The sequence below is a fragment of the Pezoporus wallicus genome, unplaced genomic scaffold (assembly GCF_028554395.1).
Source record: "Pezoporus wallicus isolate ANWC-B61680 ecotype Strahan unplaced genomic scaffold, APGP_CSIRO_Pwel_v1 contig_5485, whole genome shotgun sequence".
Taxonomy (NCBI): Eukaryota; Metazoa; Chordata; class Aves; order Psittaciformes; family Psittacidae; genus Pezoporus; species Pezoporus wallicus.
In genome coordinates this window covers 5,615,371-5,636,358 of record NW_026641550.1, presented here as the reverse complement: position 1 = coordinate 5,636,358, position 20,988 = coordinate 5,615,371, and the positions used below count along the sequence as shown (strand labels likewise).

Sequence of the window (20,988 nt, the reverse complement as noted above, 5' to 3'; positions counted from 1 at the left end):
CTGCATCTTTACAAATGTGGGCATCATATGCTTCTTTCTCATGGACTTCCACAGGCTGTTCACCCTATATGGGAGATTACATGGTGGTTATAATAAGAGATGAAGTAATGTTTTGTGAGCCAGTTTCCAAATATTTTGCAACTGACAGTTTTATCTTTAAAAATACACTTTTTTTAGAAATTATATGTCTTAGTTTGTATGTGGCATGTAGATGCTCTAGGTAGATTTGAGACACATATGAGTTTATGGCCATTCATGTAGATGTGTGTTGTAAGTTGTGCTGTGGATTAGGTGTCTAGAAAGGAAACGGTGCCTCATTACACCTGAGTACCTTAAGCCAGAATTACATTTTATTTGCATTTTGTTGTGGTCTATGTTGAAATCTAAGTTGTGGTATAGTGTGCAGTACGATGGAAGATACTGAGTAAATAAGAAGAAATTTCATTCTGAAAGAGGGCAGCATTTTAAAATTTGTGCCTAAAAATAGGCTGATAATTCATACTCTTTCGGGCAGCTGCTTGCCTGCCAGTCACTTTAAGTCAATTGGACCTGCAGATGCTGTTCCCAGAGGAAAGTTTGCCAGTGGCAGCTACTGGTGTGAAAATAAACTTAAGCACCTAAGTTTGAAAATATTTTATAAACATTTTTCTCCTTCATCTGAATATTGTTTTAATCCAATACATTGATCACAGTTTCAGGAGTTGTTGCAAAGCAAGAAGCTTATTTAAACCTTTGCATACGTTCCAAGACGTGTATTCCAAATGGCGTGGTGGTTTCTTTGCAGAGACATGTCAGGTGAAATATGGTATGTTTGCAAGTGTTAGTCAAATCCCTAGTGACCTCTAGCTCACATGTTAAGGTCACTATGCAAGTGTCTCTGCTTATGAGAACTCAGTATTTAAACATCCATTTAAAAATTGATTTGATTGAATGATACTGTTCATCATGCCCAAGGCCCAACATGTCCTAAAGGAGAGAAAAAGGAGTGTTTCCTTTCTAAGTTGTCAAACAAGAAAGAATGATTGTTCCTCAGTTTTGCATATGTCAGCATAATAGAAGCTTAGTCATGCAAATCCTTATTACTTGGCAGTTCTGCAGCAGGGAAAAACAGAGTGTTACCATATTTTAGCAGTGTTTGTAGTTAAAAGTATGCCTTTCATTGTGCTTTTTAAGAACAGATGTCAAGACAATCTTGAAAACATAAATAAGTGGTTAAAAATATTTTCTGATTTTAAAAAAGGGAAAACCACCCCCTAGCTAGCTGTATGTGTTGGTCTTCATTTCCATAAAAATACATGAACTATTTATGTGTTTCCTTCCACTTCCATGGGGGGAAATAAAACAATTATTCAGTTAATGACAGATTTTATTTTACTATTATTTAGTGATTCTGCTAAGTGGAGTAGTATACTATGAAGTTTCAGATCATCGAGGATTTCTTAGCCCTTTATGAGACTACAATATGTTGTAATATGTTGACTAAATGAGCTGTGATAGAGCAATGATTTACTCATGTAGTCCACAGACACACATAAAAACCACGTTGGAGAAATGCTGGCTGTAGAAACATTAGCAGAGTAAAACAAAGGGGAATACAGTTGTCAGTCACATTTTAAGGTGCTATTTACAATGACATAGAGCCAAGTTTATTAGAGACAAGGCCTTTTCCATTATGGAATAGTGTCAACCATGAGAAGACTTGTCTGGCAATTACTGTTGGCCATATTGGGAAAGACCTAGCCATGACTTACCAGGGTAAAAACTGGCTATGTAAAAGTCACATATTTCTTCTGAGCTAGCTAGAAGTGGTTAGCTTGCAAGTGAAGTTTTCTTTTCTGGCTTCCTTATGAGGTAGTAATTCACTGACTTACTGGTTCATATGTAAGAATGTCAAGAAGGGGGTTTAGTTGCTCATTTTTGCTTCTGTGCTGTATTCAGGTACTCTGCTGAGGTTGTGAACACTGATTGCATGGTATAAATCATTTGATGCCTGTTTGTTTCAGATCATCAGAGGAATGAATGAGACCTCTTAATGCAACCCTGCTCTTTTGTGTAGGTATGCAGAGAGTCATTGCGCTGCCTGCCTCATCTGGATTACCAGCAGACTCCTCACAGGAGATATTAATTATAGGCAAGGCTGTGAATGCCACCTATAGTTAAGCTTGCCTGACACTTTTCATCACAAGACCCTGTTTTCCATTGCTTATAAATTTGTCAAATGTATGTTATTTGGACTAAAAATGTACAGACTGGGAGACTGCATCTGACTGAATATCTAAACCTTCAGAAAAAATTGCATCTTTTTTTTTTTTCCCTCCTGAGAACAAGTTTAAGAGAAATGTGCTGCTTTTTCTCTTGTCTTAAAAATAGATGTTTCTGTCCATTTTGTTGAGATGCTCCAACGATTTGGAGAAAGAATTCAATAAGTGGAAAGTAGAAGCCATGTGTCACAATGTTGTCAGAGTCCAGGCTTTACAAATGTCCTAGTGTACATGCAAGAAGGACTCAAGTACTGTTAAAATGTAGAAAGGATGTGGTTGAAAGTAGATTAATTGTGGAGATTTAATTGAAGCTATTTAATAACTACTGTTTTCTAGGTTACCATTACATCATCTTTTTACCTGTGGAAACGAGGGGAAGCTCATCCCATTCACAGAGTCCCATCAGTGATTTCTTGCTTGTGAAGCACGCAAGTAGTGCAAGGATGGCATGACAGAAAAGTCATCAGACGTTCATAATCCTGTCTTCGTAGCAAGACTTGAGTACAGGTCAGTAAATAAGATCTGGTGAGCAGTCAGAATAAAAATTTAAAAAAAGTTGAACGTTCATGTGTGTAATAATTAGCATTTGGTCTGTCCACTGAATGAGGAAATGGCTTCAGGAAAAAATAGTCATGGCATCCGTAGTCCTGCATGCACTGTGTACGCCAAGGGGCCTGAAATGCAATTGTCTGGGAAATCTTGGAAGGTTGTAAGTTTTGAGTGACTCTGTATCTGTAATGTTCTTTTAATATGATTTTTGGCATATAATTTGCTACTTGGCATTATGTGTAACTGAAGCACTAGAAGAGGTAGACAAAGGCATGAAAATAAAGTCATTCTACTCTGAAGGAAAGAAACAGCAAATTCTTTTCTTAGACCCTTGGATAACTTCCTGTTTTGTCTGCAAAATAATATTTTTCTGTAGAGAGGAAAAAGGTGTTAGACATAGCAATTTCACATGGATAGAAACTTCATCACATAAATAGCCTGCTGTGAATGACATTTTAGGTAGCTTAATCAATATCCTGCCAGGAGAAAAAAAAACAGAAAAAATCCCTCAAAAACCAGTTGTAAATTCAATGCATCCCTTAATTGGAGATATATTGAAATTTAGTCATAGATACATGTTACTTATAAAAGAGTGAGAAAATAAATCTTGCATTACTCTAAAGTCATAACCATTCATATACTAATATTAATTATCTGTTGATAAAACGTTTGTATGACATGGGTTTTGTTTTGGTTTGTTTTTTTTTAGGTTGCTAAGGAATAGTGGATCTATATTCTTGATAACAATTATCATGCACAAGAACGTAGCACTTTTCACTCAGATTTCAAAGAACTCAGCAGAAATTTCACTATTTTTTAAGTGGGAAAAGAGCAAAAAGAGGCCAGGAGCTTGTATAGAGTATTGCAGCATGTCTGAAGTACTGTATTCTGCCTGAAGCTTGATGCCTCCCAACATCACTACACTAGAGCTGCATTTTGTGTGTGTTGTATCCTTACATGTGTGACACAGGTCTTCAGGATGCCCTTGCACAGTGAAATAACAGATTTTGATTGTTGTTTCTAAGACCACAAGCTTGATGTAAAAGGGTTTGAAAGCTAATCAGGAAGTTAGAGCTGAAACAGACTGTAGTTCACTAGCACACTTAACACAGTTGTCAGTGTTTAATTAGGAGACATTTAAGGCTAAATATTCAAGTGTGGCATTTGGGATTTAGTGTTACACAAAAAGGTGAGAAAAGCTTCTGCCCTGACAAGAAGTTGTGAAAACTTACAGTCTTGTGAACAGTGGAAGTTTAAAAGTACAAACAGGCATGACCTCTTTCAGCAGATGTGCTAGTTAGCTTAAACTGTCTAAATAGTAATGCCACTCACTTTAACTTCAAGAGGCTTTGGGAGTATTTCTGTAAGCAAGCTCTGCCAACAAATGTGAGGGAGCAGTAACCTCTGTGAAGAAGTGACGATCAACAGCTGGGACTCTAACCTTCCCCTGGCATGTCTGCATCCAGCAGGGAACATCTGTCCAAAGCCTAACTTTCAAAATTTACAGAACAAAGGTATAGTTTGTTTAACAAAATTGCTTGTATTAGCTAAGTAATGGAATGTGCTTTGATTCTGCTGAAGCCAGAGCCACCCAACTTTTACTTTCCTTATTTGATTAGGATTCATTTATTTAGAAAACTCAAGATAGGGGTTTTCAGTCGGTTCGTTTATTTGTTTTATGGAGTTTAAGTCATGTAAGGCTCTCTTAGCTTAGGAAAAAACTTTTATGTTACTCAGATTTTGGATTATTTTTTTTTTATCAAGCTGTGTAAAACATTTAATGACAAAATTGTCCCAAAGCATGTCACAATTTATTTGGTATCATTTTGATATGCCAAGCAGATGGGAGAATACAGTGGTCCCATTAAGTGTTTGAGGTTTAAACACATGCTCTTGAAAAAAGGAGCAGTGGTAAACAAAGTTGCTGCCTGCATTTCAAATATTGCTAGGTGCTGGTGGTATCCATTAATTTTTTACTGTCAAAATGGCGTCATGAAATACCGATAGACAGACTGCTCTTTTGATTTAAGAATTACTAAAACAGCATGCAGAACGTGCAGAGTACCATATGAAACTTCAGTGTTCTTTGTGTCACTAATTGGAATTCAAATGCTGGTTTGTACTTATTTTCATAAATAAATTGGAACCAAGTTTGGAAAGTTAGGGCAAATGACCCATGAAAAGAATTTCCCTTTTTTTTTTTTTTCTTTTCCCTTTTTTTTCCCTTAAGAGTTGTTTTAGCCATATCTGTGTCTGTGAAAGTAGAGCACCTGCTGAAGAGGGATAAGGTCAAGTTAAGTGTTGATTCCTACACTTACTACTTCTTGGTTAAATCGTGCATTTGTTAGCCATAAAATAAACCAGCATTGAACAATCCTTGAAATAGCTTGAACCTTAAATAACAGCATTTTATAATACAAAAGGAGACAGACAGAAGAACCCTTGTAGATAAATAATCTATCTCAGGAACAGAATTATGTAATTTGACAGTATGTTTTTGTGGATAAGAGGAATTAAAGTTATTTTAAACTTCTCTCTCTTTTCCTCCTACCTTTGAGGTTATAGGTGTAATGAATACCCCAAATATAATTTATTCTTGTCTGCACTTCTTTCAGTATGAATCTTCAAAGCAACAAGGAACACCTCTTGTGGAAAAAAGGGTACTGCAGATGGGGAAATAAGAATGAAAGTAAAAGAAACATGATAAACAGTGTCTACCAGGAAAGCGCCCATGGAGCTGCTGAATGAGGATTGCTGATGTTTGGAGTTGTGTAATTGTGAAATTTAGTGAAGAAGAGCTGTCGGAAGATCTCTAATTAGATAGTGTAGCCAACCCCCATAGGTAATGTTTCCTACATGCGCCACTAAGGGGTGTTACGTCAGAGAAACTGATGTATTGTGCACCCGGTGAAATGGCCGAAAAAAGGCACAGACTGGTAAAAAAGACAAGGAAAGTTTTTCTGGGGTGGATGTTTTTGTGTGTGAGCTATCCAATTCTAGGGTATTCAGCACAGCTGTGAAGGAAGAAAAAGGTTTTGTATTATCTGGAAGGTGGAGAGGTGGGTGGATACCCAGTAGATAGGGGGTTCATTGTGTAGTTTCCATGTGCCTTGATTCTGCCATTTAGAAGATGATAAAATGGACACCTCATCCTAACTGCTATGTTTTGTGCACATCACAGATATGAGAGTGAAAAATATTATTCATTATTTGTAACTTACTGTTTTTAAAAAGATCTTTTGCATTTGGGGCAGCATGTTGTGGGTTTTTTTTATGGAAGAATTCTCTATTTACTTTGCATGTCATTGTTCTTTTAGAAATATTGTTTCATACAGGAAGGTGTTGGTGGCTGCCATCAGATGGTTCTTATATCAGTAGAAAGTTTTAGGTCTGAGTAAAGATGTTAAATGTGTTCAACAGCTTTCCTTTGGGCTAAATGATAAGAATATTTAAACATGTTTTTAGCTGCTTGTAGGAAGCCAATAATCAAGCAAAGCAAAGGCTGAGCAGAATTAGGCTGTGCAGTCTGAGGGACTGGTTCCAAATGCAGCAGAAGTAACTCAGGTAAGAAGCTGCAAGCATGGCTTAGGAGTAAGTGGGGAGTCGAGGCCCTTTGGGGCTTAGGACTACTGGCCAGGGAGGCTTGGGCATGCTGAGCAATGAAAGTGGCTGTTATTTGATTTTTTACTTTTGTGATTATATACTTTGCAAACAGCTTCTTCTTTCTCAAGGATGTAACCCATGGCTAGTGCTGCGCATACAGCTGTGCAGGATACATATCTGGACATCAGGTTATGTCAAGATACCATAGTGAAATATTCTGCTTCTAAAAGAATTTGTGATACAATGGCCAGAGAAGTAATACTGATAACTTTCTTACCCTTGGCACAGAAATGAGAATTATATAGGTCACTCTTGACTCTTTACAGAAAGAGTTGAGCACTGCTTTAAAGGAAGCCTGTCTGTTACTTTGTTTACCCTTCTAAACACTGTCCAAGCAGGCAAGATATCCCTTCACATTGGTGCTGTTCTTTCCAGCTATTTACTTGAGAAGTGGCTTATGCAGTAACAAAGCCCAGTAACTCAGCTGCAATCAGGATCTGTTGAAAATGCATGATCTGGCAAAATTCTGGGTGGGTGCACTCAAAGACTGATACTGCTTGTAAGCTTGGACCAGTAATTAATCATGAGGAAGTTGAGAAGGAAAAAAAAGGAACAGAACATGAATTCCAAGGTATTACCAAAACACACCTAGAGAAAACAGTGCTCTCATGACTATTTTATTAATAATTTTTTTTTTTAATTACAGAGGGGTAATAGTTGTAGTTTCCAGAGAAGTGAGAGGGAGCTGTGCATGATTCTGAGGTCTGATGGTAGTATCTGAAATACACCGTATTGTAGCAACAGTGAACATCATGAATACAGGAATGAGAACTGGTTGCAAGCTGTAACGGGTCTGCATCAAAGTCAACAAGGAAAAGGCATGTTGTACCCTGTATTATTTGTAAAGTAGAACATGCTTTTACAGGTAAAGGCTTGTGTCATAGTGAATACATGTAGGGAAAGCACAGCAACCTTGATATTTCTTTCACGTACTAGGCACAGCAAGCTACTTGGTTTTGTGTATCTTGCTGTGCTAGCAAGAAATTACGGAAAAAATGGGTAGACATGGTATGATCTGTTCTTTAATAATTGCAACACAGTCTAGGATCTTCAGAAGAAAGATGCTCAAGAAGTGTGAAATAGCTTTTATTAGGGAGGTGGTGTGGTGAGGGGATGGAGAATATCATGGGCCCTGGTTCAGATAGTGCTTGTTTCAATCTCTCACATCTGAGTGGGGCACTTAAAGGCATGTTTAATGCCAAGTGTATGAAACCTTGTTCAATAAGTTAAGCATCAGCTGAGTCAGGTGTATGCTTCTATGCAGCTTGCCCTCTTCTCAGCTCTATTAGTCTACAGCCTGGGAGACTAACTATGAACAGCAAAAACTTGGCAATGAAGCTGGTTTCTTACCCTGATAACTTGTAACAGACACATGGCTGATGCTGCCTGTTAATTCAGAAGGCATTTAACACTTAATCATGCTTGTCTAGTACAAGCCAGGAAGGACACTGCTTTCTGCAACCTCTAATTGGGTGCCATCAGTAATATAAGCCTAAGATTGTCCCAGTCAGCAACTGTATTGTCTAATCAGCACAAGCATGTGCCCACTGGGGATCAGACATAGATAAGCGGGAGAGAGGGAGAGAGAGATCTGAACATAACTACTAGATGAGCAGCATGTCAGGAGCATAGAGGATGTCTAGATTTATGTGCTTTTTGGCAGCGCTAGTGAGCCATTAATCATTTCTCATGAATAGAGCTCTTGTAAATCAGGGGTAGAAAACACATTTTGTGGATAATCATGGCAAAAATGTCAGCTTTGCTATTTGGTCATATGCTGATAGGATGCTCAGCACTGAAGTAGATGCAATCACACACATAAAATCAAAATAGTACTGCCCTTATATGACAAGTGGAAAGCAGGGAGGCAGTAGAAAGGTGGATGTTTTCGTCAGTATTTGAAAAATAGGGAGCTAACATGTAATAATAGAAAAGAAGACCTATAGGTTTTTGAAAGTGAAGCTTTACAGAGGGAGCCAGGGCTGAGTTCTAGCGATCATCTGGATATAACACAACACATTTAATAAGACACACTTTGCATCATTTTAACAGCTGGCTGATCAGTTCATGGTTTTTCTTTACTTCTATTGCCCTGCAGTTTTCTGTATATGGCCCTTACCTGCAAATACCTCATTAGTCACACAGGGTTGCATATTTCATGAAGTACACTGAATGGGCTGTCGTAATTAAATATTGCCAGGATAACAAGCAAGGGTGGGGTTTCTTAGCTTTATCACTGAAGGCAACATTCATGGTGAACAGAAAAGGAAAAGTAGCTGGAAAGCAAAACGCGGAAGGTCTCCCTTCAAATTGTGCAAGGCAACTGGCTCTGCTGTGTGAAACCCATTGCTCAAGGACTGACATTTAAAGAGCTCTTGGAAGTGAATCCTGTGTGAGGGAGGTGAGGGAGAAAGCTTCACCCAGGGCTTTCCAGTGCATTAGTTGCAGTAACCAGTCAGAGCTGAAAATCTCAGTGGCTAAATCAGGATTAATGCAAGATCATTCTTAGGTTAAATATAGTGGTGTCCTCAGTGTGCTTTTGGCTTAATACTTTTTCTAATGTTCATTTCCTTAAGGGAGCATCTCCTCCACCCCCACTCTCCCCTTCCATTTTGTTCCACTGGCCTCCAGTCCTATGCCATTTCTCCATAAATTAGCAACATACAGAAATGGAAATGACCTGTGCTGTTGTCCAAGTTAATGCTGGTCACGTATACACTGGGAAATGGTTTCCACACAAGTCCTGGAAATGGAATGGTTTCCACACAAGTCCCCGGCTTTGGGTGCAGCATTAGGTATCATCTGTAGGAGTCCTGCCCCTTGCAAGTGCTGTGATGGAGGCTGCTGTGTGAGTGTCCCGCACTGCTCATCCCAACATGCTGAAGTAACAACCTGTGGGAGACGTTTAACTGCATTTCCTGGGAGTTGTGGGAAAAAAGTCCAGGCTTTCCAAACTCCCAGGGAAATGTCCATACATCCCCATGAATCACAACCAGTTTGAAATCCCCTTTCAAGTTAGAAGTCACAGATTTTACTCAGGAAAAAAAAAGAACAGTGTTTTGAAAAGCTCTCTTGAGTTACCTTGTAAACAAAAGCATTCTGACAGTGACCACTACCAGTGTTTTTCTGTATTTGGGTTGGTCCAAGACAAATTGGGTCAGAGCCAGGCTTGAGACGGAGATGTGCTGGCTCTGTAGGTGTCACTGCATTTGGTGCTGTTGGTGTGTTCAGTGCTGCAGACTCACCCCAAGATTCCTCATCTCTCCCCTTTAATTACATCAACCAAATTATACTGGATTTCCTTCTGCAGAGCTAGAATAGTGGCTTCTATTTTTAGGGGGATTTTATTGTTACTTAAATTCTTGCCTTTTTCAGGGTTGTAAAGCTGAGGGTAACCATATTATAGCTATGGAGATGAATTTGTCTGCAGATAGTTTTTATCCACCAGAAGGGGTGATTTCAGCATGCTTGAAATTGAGACTCAGTCTCAATTTGCTATTGCTTGGCAATGGGGAATCAGCAGAGAGAGAGTGATTCCCCTCTCCTTCTCCCTCTTGAATTTCAAGACTTCCTGTCTATGCTTCTTCAGAGTTATGATGTTCCTGTGGTGGCTACAATTCAGGACAGTTAAGGAAACAAACAAACACACCAGAGAACATACTTCTTCCAAACAGGTATTTCAGCATCTGTTTTTTCCTTTCTGCTTTCCCAATAGGTGTTACTTCATTTGTTGTTGTGAAATTAGTTGTCTGTTTAATATTCCAAGACCTCAATCACAGTCAGAAGTTCTGTAGTTTCTGTTATAATGTCTCAGGACTGTCGTCTAAATACCAACAAATTTCTGGAGATGTTGAGAAAGGAGTGGGGTCATAGTTAACCTCTTAATACACTATGCTGACCTCATCCTTTTTTTTTTCTTAGATGCAGACTAACAAATTTCAGCCGTCCTTTCATTTTGCTAATTTAACAAACTTAATGTCTTACAGTGTGTGGGTCCAGCAGATTGCTCTCTGTTGCCATAATTGAGGCCACCTTCTCTTCATTCTGCTCCCGGCTTCACAGTCCTGTCTCCTTTGCACTGTCATCCTTCTTGCTTGTTGTATGAGGCTCTGCTAAAGCGTTTGCTTTTGCTGAGCTGCTGTTCTGCCTGTTTGGTGAGTTAAAGTGGCTCTGGGCTGATACAGAGAGAACAGCAAGCGTGCACAGTTAGGAGAAAGGGCTGAGGGAGAGAGAGGAGGAAGAAGAATGGGAGAAACAGCGCTATTTGTTTCATTGCAATAAACTAAACTGTGCCCTTGCCAAGGGGTTGGTACAAAGCCAACTGAAAGGGTTTGCTGCATTTGCCACAGAGGCATGAGAAGGAGGCAAAGTCCGTGCCTCAGTCACTGGTTTGATAGCCTGGTGTGCCAGTGCCCTGATGGACCTATGGTGGTGGTGCAAAACCTGCCAGCAGACCGTGGTACCCTGCTCCCCTCACATCTATTGCCTCACCATGGCAAAGGTGTTGGATCTGTGTGGGAGTCAACTGCCGAGCCTGTATGTCTTGGATCAGTGCTCCACATGGTCCTGATTAGTCATAGAGGATGCCTTCTACTTTTTTGTTTCAATTTCAGTTCCTCAGGACTGCACGTGTGTCTGCCCCCAGACCCATTATCTTTATCCACAGCACTTTTAAAAACTATTCAAATACTTCTAATGACTTGTTACTTGGGTGCCAAATAAAATAAGTAGAGCAGGATATTTTTCATCAACTTCTTATTAAAAAGAATGTAAAAAACATTAATTGATACAAAGTCATAAAGATCTGGGCCTCCAGTTCTTCTCAGAGCCCTTAGGGTGAAATTAACCCTCAAGTAGAGGCTTTTTTAAAGGCTTTTACAGCATGCCAGTCCCATGGGGGGTCTGAATAAAGATGTATGATGGAATAATTTTACTGTATAATTTTCAAGTTCAGTATCTGTCTCGATCTTTTGAGTGTTTAGCAGACTTATGATCTTGCAGTACATATATTGATCCCTAATCTTTGACAAATTGAGAGTTGCAGTGTAACGCCACATTAATAAATTTGTCAACTTGATAAAAACCTGACCCAGAATAAAGCAATATTTAATGCTAGGTATATACAGTATAGAAATATTTATTATCTACTTATTATATATGAACTTGAGATTAGTTTTGTAGCTGTATGTGATATAATTACGCACATATACATACACATTATATGTACACATCGTATTGTGTGTATATATCTAAATATGTATTATTTTCAGCTGTTGTGGGAAAAAGTCTGAGGAAAAAAAGGAGTGGTGAATACCACCAGGTTTACTTTGTGATACACTGAATAAAGTATGCTTCCAGCCCAAACTAAAGAACGTATTGCTATGACTTAATATGACATTTCTAACTGAAGAATGTAACTTCAGAACAAGAGTAACTGGTTGTACTTTCTTATACTGTTCCTTGTGATTTGATGCAACTTTTCCTCTGTATGTTTTCTTTAATTTTCATGTTTTATGTGAAAGCTGAACAGGCTGAATTTGTTTGTAATTTGGAATTTAAAGCAAGGCTCTTTGTTAAAAGCCCAGAGGAAGTTTCCCTATGACTTATAGGCCATTTGGGCTCAATTGAATTTAATGGTTTTCAGCTGCACCTCCACAATGGCTTTGAAGGAAGTGAAGGGAGATCTATAGGTCTTAATTGCTCAAGACTGGCTTGTTTCTCTTGAAAAGGCTGTTTGCAAGAAGCAGGTTGGGAGTATTAAAGTATATATCCTGAAAGGGGTGAAGGAGCTGCTGTTTGAGGAAGGGGCTAGAATGAAAATAGCTTTAAGATGTTACTTGGCAGCTGAACTAGTCACTCTGAACTGGTCCGTGCTAGGTTCTTGTTTGTTTGCATAAAAATTATCAAATAATTGGAGGGCATGGCTAATCCAAACTTCCTTTATTACTCTTCCAAGAAATGAATGGAGATCTTGGAACTGACAAGATAAATTAGGCTGAGACCAAGAGAGAAACCCAAGCAGATAGTCCCTTTGGCCCCTCTCATGCTGTTTTACAGACATGAGTTTTTGAGTCAACAGGTGAACCATGACTTCTAAGAGCAGTGGTTTGTTTATACTTCCACTGTACAAAGCATTTCAGTGGAATGGAACAAATCTAACTGTGCAAATTTCTATTTCATATTTCCTTCTGTATGTGCGTTGCCAACTGGCCTTATAGATTGTTTTTACTGTTTGCTAGCATTATCTCTGGCTTTGCATTGGGAGGTGTCTGACCAATAAGAATTTCTTATGACCTTGTTTTCCAGGCAGGCAGGAGAATATGTGAAATGCAAAGTTAGGAATATAAAGGAACTATTGTCTTACTCCAGATAAACCAAGAGACCGTATTACAGGAAGTTAACCTTTGGTGTACTCTGTCGTTTTGGCCGGCATCATACAGGCAAGTAGGAAGGGGACATTCTCCTGAGGTACCCGGCAGATGAATGCCAGATGGTACTGTCATAATACACAAAAAATAGCTAAATACCCACCACTTGTGTTCCACACAAAAGGAACATTTTTCTTTTTCTCAGTCCTGCAGGGCAAAATTCAGACAAGCATCTTAATGCAAACATCACAGTAACTGAAATATGAGGCTGGAAATCCAAAGAATTCTCCAAAAGCTTTAAGTAGCTTTTTAGGCTTGATTCATGTTGGGCCTAATGGATCCTCAAAGGGGAGAATGGTTTATCAGAGACAAGCATTTTAAGTACAGCATGTTTACGTGGTAGATAAATGGTAGTTTGTTACATAAAATAGGAAGGTTTGATGAAGAACAAAATGTAAGAGCTTTGCTGTTGAGGCCAGTGCTGCCTATATTGTCTGGATAAGTAGATCCAATCCCCAGACTAATGCCTATGTCAAACTGTGGGGTCTAATTTTCTGAGGGGAATTTTCTTCTTTGGTGGTTTCTGAATCTTGGTCAGAAATGAGTAGAGAAAATCTCAGGGCACTGTCATCAACAAACGAGAGATGCTGCAGCACCTAGGTGAGGGGGAAACGTTTACTTTTCCCTTGTTAAAATATACCCATTTCAATTTCCGTGCAAGATTATAAGAAAAAAAATATGCTGCTCTTTAGTGGAATGGCATTTGGCTAAATACCATGCATTTCTACAAACCTTAGATGTGAAGGGCTGCATGCAGACATTTACATAAAACATTATGGATGTTGATTCGGAGAAAACTCCAGGAACAAGCTCGCCAACAGAGGTTCAAGTTGACAAGCAGGTATTCATTATTGCGGCGCCAGGAGACACAGGGGATAGCTCCTCCTAACGTGTGTCGCCGTATTCCCAAGCGGGCCATCCTTAGGTGGTCACTGGGCATATTACATCATTTTCCAAACAGTTTCCGGCGTGCATACAAAGATGCGATGGTGGTCTTTAAGGGTCGGTCACTTTTCCCAACAATCTCATCACCAGCCTAATTAACGTTACAGACACAGCAATCATCCTGCCTTTCTACTTACCAGTTGGTTTAACTGCTCCCATCCTGGGCATCTGCTAGTCCCAGATACCCCCCAGTAGATGTTTACACCAGCTTAATGGATTTATTAACACCACAAACATAGCAATCATCCTGTCCTTCTACTTATCAGTTAAACTGTGCCCATCCTGGGCATCTGCTAGTCCCAGATACTCCCCGTCCCCAGGTCCCGTTTTTCTATTCTGTTTTTCTTACACCTTTTGTACTAAGGTCCTAAGGTCAATTACCTTCAAGCACCGCAGTTATTTTCCATTACAAAGTCATCAAACTTAACGTTACATAGAACTGGTTACATTTTGTGCTTTTGTGCCTCCTTGTCTCAATGTGGAGCTGGGTCTCAGTCCTATAGGAATAATATTTCTGACTGCCTGGATCTTTCAAGCTATTAGATTTACTGCCTGCAGATAGAGGCCAAGTAAGTAGGTAGGTGTGGTGCTGTGACAAACTGAATGGTTAGCTCTGCACTTCATCTCTTCTCCTTAAATCCTGTCCACCAGGCTGTATACAGCCTGTTTTCCTAACAGCTGAGTTTACCTAGTTTGCTAAAGCAATACACTTGTACGTGCATGCCTAAGTCATTATTGTTCTGTATTCTGGCCCATTCAAGATTAGAGAAGTCTTCCTCAAAGCTTCCCAGAAATGCTGCTAATGTTTGTCTGTTCATTGTCTTCGGTGGTTGCATCTTCTTTCATTAACTAGGGTAGCTGGTGTTGAAAACCAAACAGAACATAATGACAGACCACAGTGAGCTGTCTGTTGCTGCAGATGGAGGATACCTCTAGGATTTGGGTCAGAAAATACTTGGCAAGCATCCCTCTGAATTATTCTTGTCATATTTTGAGGAAGCCTGCTTAGTGGCAGGGGTGAAGAAGGAAGCTGAAATCTTAAAATGGCTGCAATGTGATTATTTTGTTTTGTTTTTATTTAGTATCAAAGCTATTTACAGCATATCTTGCCAATTTATTCGTACCGTTGCTGGCATGTTTTTTTTCCTGATTCTTTGCTTTCAGAACAGGAAAAAACTCCCCACAATCCCATTTAAATTTGCAATGGCAGGAAAAACGAGGCTTACTTATGCCCCCTGTAGAATCGGACCTTGCAGAGGTACTGTAAGAAGCCATTTGTTTTCTTTAAACAGTTCAGCTTCACACAGGCTCACACACACATTCAGATGGTTTCCACTTGAAATTCCTCATATAATCCAAATAGCTCTCAGCCTTGACTGCCTAGCTGTAAAAGGGCTCCCCTGCCCTGTGCCTCCCCAAGCATGTGGTGCTGAGGGCTGGGGAAGGCAACACACTCAGGTGGTTTGCATGCTTTTGCTTGCTTGCAGAGGCGTTAGTCCCCTCTTTCTCTGCTGCTTGTGAAAAGGAACAGAGTGATGTTTGAGGGAGTTTTTCGTTTGTTTGGAGACTCTTTAACACACACTCTGCTGTCTTGGGCAGATTCAGTTTGGGGTTTGCAGACCTGCAAAAAGAGGACATCATGTTTGAAGCTGATAATAGGGCAGATCTACATGGCCTGGAGGTGAAACAGAAATGAAGTGCACCATTACACTGTCTTTACCCTTGCTATTCTGTCTGTTTAAACTAACATCATTTATTGTTTATAGTTCTTCAGTACAGTCTTTTAAACAAATACCTTTTTGTTCTTCCTCTTCTAGAGAAGGAATGTAAGATTTGGGATGGATGGGTGGTGACAGAGCTGTTGGACCCTACTGCAGCTGTTGGCTCATAGCCTCTTCTGTCCAGGTAGTCCATTTTCCCTAGGAAAGGTTAGAAATTGCTAATGATCAAATACCCTCTTGTACCAAGACATTGTCCCTTGATGCAGTTGAAGTTGCTGTGGCTGCAAGCAGGGGAAGAGGATGCTGCAGGCATCAGGCTGGCCTGGAAGGAATGACTGTAGAGATGGGAAAATGCCCGCATTTCATTCCAGGTCCTGGACATGCTGAAACTGTATTCCCCTGATTTGTCAAATTCCTTTATCTTTATGGGGACCTGCAAATTCAATTTATCAATCACAATGCAGTATATCAGCAGCTTTTTTTGTGTTTAACCAGTAGGAACTATTTTGCAGATATATCTCCTTTGTCTGCATATCATCTGCAGAAGTACTTGGTGTGTCTGTACATGCAGACCAGACTTCTTCATTTATATTGCCATACCAGTTGTATTGCTCATTGATCCACTCTGTAGAACTACAAAATCATAACACTTTGATGCACATTTTAATATATCATATCCATTTTTTTCTTAGAGAAGAAAGGAAGTTATTTTGTTTCATGTTTTCAATAATGTGTATTAATTTTTGTGGCTCAAAACCATGAAAAATGAAAAAAAAAGTGAAAAGACACAAAGACTTTTGTTCAAGAAGCTTTCAAACTCAATTGAGACTGAGGTGATGAGTTAGCTTAACAGAAGTGGGGCAGTAGGTTAAGGAAGGACAAGGGTTACAGAAATAAGATTAAATGCAATCCATGCAGTACACCCTAGTATACTTCCTTATTCCCTGCCCTAGCCAGATGCTGCAGAGAAATGGCTAAAGATTAGCTCTCAAGGGCAGGGAATTATCTTTGTGGTGTTTGTTGTTACAGTGTCTAGTTCAATGGACACTAGTCCCCATTTGAAATCTGTGTGTTATGACAATGCAAATAATACATACAAAATAGTAGCAGTAAGATCCCTTGGCCCAGCTCCTTTATGAGTCTTGTGCCCCCTTTTTTGGCTGGAAAAAAGGAAGGGCTGTGCAGCTCATGGGGATGCAGCCGTTATTTTGGGTGTTTATTCTTATCTTGTGAAGTTTGCTCATCCCTTTCAGAAAGGATATTTCAGCCTGTGACTAATTTTGATTTTAACCCTGCCCCTCTCCCTATTCCATACTTAGTGATATCTGAAATGTTTGGATCTGACTACGTGGAGATAGGAATACCAGAAAAGAGGGCCATGTACTATCTGGGCATAGTCTGGAGCCCAACTTCTGATGAGGAAGTGAGAACAGGATAGATAAATTTTTTGAGAACAGTAGTTCTCAAGAGTAATTTTCCTGCAACTCAGATACTTGCAAAAGAGGCATCAGAAAACACTCATACCTGACCAAAGGTTTTTGCTTCTGATGGCTGAAGTGAAGTATGGGTTTGAAACTGTTGCTCCCTGGCCTGCTGAGCCCTGGTAGGTCCAGGTCTATTACTGCCCAGCAAAGCTTGCCAGAGCCAAAAAGATCAGTAGCTTTGTGAGCCATGAAATATGTGGTCTGCTCCGTCAGGATTGCCATGTGCAGTTGGCTCCAATACACTGGTCTTTGGAATTTAAGAATACCCTGGAAAAGTCAACTGTGTTTAGAGCTTATATGTGGTCTGAGCCCAGCATCCATGCCTTAGACATGCTTCTAACATATTTTGGCTGCATTGTGAGGTGTTAAAATTTAGCTGGAAAAGAGTTTAAACACTGCTGCTTTGGGCCCCACAGTGGCCATCATTCTCTGCTCCTTTACCTGTTATTTCATCCTTTAAGTCCAACTCCCTCCAGAAGCACGAGCTCTCACGCAGCTGGTAATTCTTATGTGTCCAAGTAATGTGGATTTGGGTCCAGAAGACATGGTCAGTTTGTCTAATTAGCTTCCTGTCACTACAGCCAAGGCAGAAATTTAAGGTACACTAATTCATTTTATAGCTACTCTATCTGGCACTGGATATAGATTGGAAAAAATCTTTGCTTGAGCAAGATGTGTGGTAATATTGTTATGCTATATTAAAATCCTCTTTAAAAATAAATTAGATTCTCATGAGTGCAAGCGACTAGTATCCCGTACCACAGCCAGACCAGGCAAATCTCCTCCTTACCCAAGACTGCTAAATTCTTCCATGAAGAGGAAAGCCAGGTAAAAAGTTGTACCCTACTTTTTTTTTTAGTCACTCTTAAAGGCTTTGTTGTTCTGTCTTCAGAAAGGCTAGATAGAGCATTAGCTGTGGGCAGAACACATTAGGAACCATACCTGTTCATCAGAGCTGTGCTTGCACATCTCCCCATGGCAAAGCAAGCTGGTGTGTCAGAAAAAGGTCTCAAATATTTAGGGCAGAAATACTCCTCTTTTAAGTGCTGTTTCAGCTCCCAAAAGCTGCCCCTTATGAATGGAAAAAAATATGCACTTTCAAATTCTGTCCTGGGCAATGAGGGGTCATATCTCTCACATTGATACTGTAATTTCACACTTTTTTTTTTTCCAGTGGTTGAGCCTCTTCTTGTTATATATGACATGCATGTTTTATTTTCATTAGGGCTTCTATAGTTTGAGCAGCCTGGTAGAATCATAGAATAGTTAGGGTTGGAAAGGACCTTAAGATCATCTAGTTCTAACGCTCCTGCCATTTGCAGGGACACCTCACACTAAACCATGTCACTTATATGATGAATAAGGGAAAGGGAAGTGGCTGGGTGGAAGGGGTGCTCCTGAAGGAAAGCAGTTGCAGGAGCCAGGGGGCTGTCCCATATCCTAAATAGTGCCACTTTTGTCCTCTGCACCACTGCCCTCCCCCAAATGCTGCAGGGTTTTGCTGACACCAAAGCCTCCAGTAACATCACAGCCTTTTCAACTGCTGTCACAAAGCAGTAAGTCCACATCGTGGGGAAGAAACAGGGCTGGAAAGTGGAAGGTATCAGTCAGAAATACTGTCTTTTGCCTTGCCACGTGGATGAGACCAGGGCATAGAGAGTCTATGGGTGATTAGCTGAGGTTTTGCTTAAACAAAAATAAATGCCCAATGTTGTACTTGTTGGATGGAAACTAAGATAAACTAGATAGGGGTCAGGCTCTCTGATAACTCTTATTTACAGTAGCTAGACCATTTTATCTGAACGATGTCATGTCCCAGCTGTGGTTAATTGCCACCCAATTATCAAAACTTTCTGGCCTGATCAGCATCTCAGAAGATCTCACACGTTATTAGTCTTGTCTTTCACTCAGAGAAGGGCAAGATGTGGAACCCTTTGTAGGAAGGAAGATGGGAATGCTGCTCACTGCAGTTTGTATCTTGACTTAATATAGCTGAATATTTAACTTGTTGAAGAATAGTTTGACAGTTACATGGAAGCTACTTTTTTCCATGCCTGCTGATGGGGCACTTGTATAATCTGGCTGCTGGTGCTAAACCATTTGCTTGAAGAGAGTTATTCAGGTTGAATCTGATCTCTGGGCACTGCCGAGGGTCTTCAGGTTTTGTGCTTTAATTCTTTATGGGACTGGCCATACATAGGAAGACATCCTAATTAAAATAACCTATCTGCAAAGAAAATACTTTTGCATTAAAAGCCACCCCAGACCTGTAAGGTTGTTATGTAGCAAAATAAAGCTATATATATCTGTGGATAAGCATATACAGCTTAGGTTTTGAATACCCAAAGGATGCTTTCCCCTGGATGTCTATTACTGGTAAAGGTGCAGCATCAGAAATATTAAACAGATTCCCTGAGCAGACAAAAACTGATAACTGGCCTATAAACTCCATGTTCCCTGAAATGCAGCCCACGCTGTAGCAATGCAATCAGACTTTCTTTCTAAGAAACTTTCATGTACTCTCCTAATTCTTTTCCTCCTGCATTCCCACCTTCCTTCCCCTTGGCATTCATTCACACTGACGTTATTAAAGTTGTCTCTGAAGCTGGCCTAAGGAGTCATACATATTATTTACATCACAACAGAGCCTGGGGGCATCAGACAGGACTGGGGGCTGTTGTGCTAACTGCTATTCAGCCTTTAAGTACAAAGATAGTCTGTCCCAAAGAGATTTCTATCTTGAATTTTAACAGGTAGACAGAGGGAGATGATTGTTTTGCTGATGCTTCAGACTCTTCATTCAAGTTGCTGCGAGTAGCAGTCTTTAGGAAAACCTGCAACAAAGCAGGGGTATCACACAAGACTGTTAAATTGAGACATCCTGAGCTCGTTACTAGCTGCTGGTGCAGAAACCACAGCAGCCAACCAGTGGCGTGTAACACAAACTGGGTGGAATTAAAGTGAGCACAAAGATTTCCCAGATTTATTGCGAGTCCAATCTAATGCTCATATTCAGAGCATGTGTGTATTTCCACCTGAAAAGAAAATAAAACAATCTCCCCAAGTCCCTCAGAGTCAACTAGATTTTTTAAAGCTCTTCACTGGAAAAAAAACAAAACAACCCAGCAACAAAACCCTTTAACCCATTTAAAGCCATGTTAGAAAGTCAGCCTGTAAGTATACAAAACACTGGAAACCATCATATGCTAATCTGATCTTAACAAAACACATAGCATTACCAAGTATAATTATACAGTCCAGCTATTAGTAGCCTTACCTCTGGCTGTTCTCCATCATGCTTTCAAGCTACATCCTTTCCTTTCATCTTATTCTACACCACATGAAACAGGTGAGCTGTTCCCTTTATATAGTTCAGGGCTCCAGTCACGTGGCTCTCAAAGCTTGGTATCTTCATTTAATCAGTTGAAAGAATCAAAATAATCAGAGACATTTCATGAAGTCCATGCCAAAAATTAATTCTGTTAAGAATTCAAAGTGTACCAAGTTCAAAAATCAAGAAAAAAAATTATTTTTTCCTAGGAACATCTACTTTGAAAAGCTGCCCTGGGGGGTACATTTGTAGTTTAGGAGAATATCTCTCATGAATCACCCATACATCACTGCTAGCAAGTTCCACAAAAAGAGAACTCCAATGCTTTTTATTGTCAAGGCAACACTGTGGGTTCTGCATCCCATTTGTTCATGCATAGATAGTAACAGCATCCACTCTTTATCTGATTCCATTTGAATTTTTATCTTGACTTAACAGCTACTGACTTGTTACAGGAAAGCACAAGTTGTTTAGGGTTATCCTCACCGGTAACAACTTTTGACAGCAAGGAGATGGTGGATATTTCCCCTAAAGTCTGTATTTGGTACCTCACTGCTGGATTGGATGACAGTGCTGCGTTAAACTGGATAGAGCAGCCATTTTCAG

At 39.8% G+C, this 20,988-nt stretch overlaps 2 long non-coding RNA genes across 7 annotated transcripts in view; one reads left to right on the top strand and one right to left on the bottom strand.

Annotated features, from left to right (window-relative positions):
- The window catches only part of LOC130607266 (uncharacterized), a 58,959-nt gene that overhangs the window by 26,824 nt on the left and 11,147 nt on the right, over window positions 1–20,988 (top strand). For 4 of the 6 annotated variants that reach the window (XR_008974202.1, XR_008974203.1, XR_008974199.1 and 1 more), the window contains one exon: window positions 15,664–15,751. This is a non-coding gene — a long non-coding RNA (uncharacterized LOC130607266). Of the gene's footprint in view, window positions 1–2,597; window positions 2,726–5,425; window positions 5,471–15,663; window positions 15,752–17,512; window positions 17,651–20,988 lie in introns of those variants that run through there. The other 2 variants (XR_008974201.1, XR_008974204.1) reach the window with 2 other exon arrangements.
- On the bottom strand, window positions 15,329–20,383 carry LOC130607267 (uncharacterized). The gene is made up of 3 exons (XR_008974205.1): window positions 20,329–20,383; window positions 17,092–17,318; window positions 15,329–15,467 (listed from the first exon to the last, which is right to left on the bottom strand). It is a non-coding gene; the product is annotated as an uncharacterized LOC130607267 (long non-coding RNA).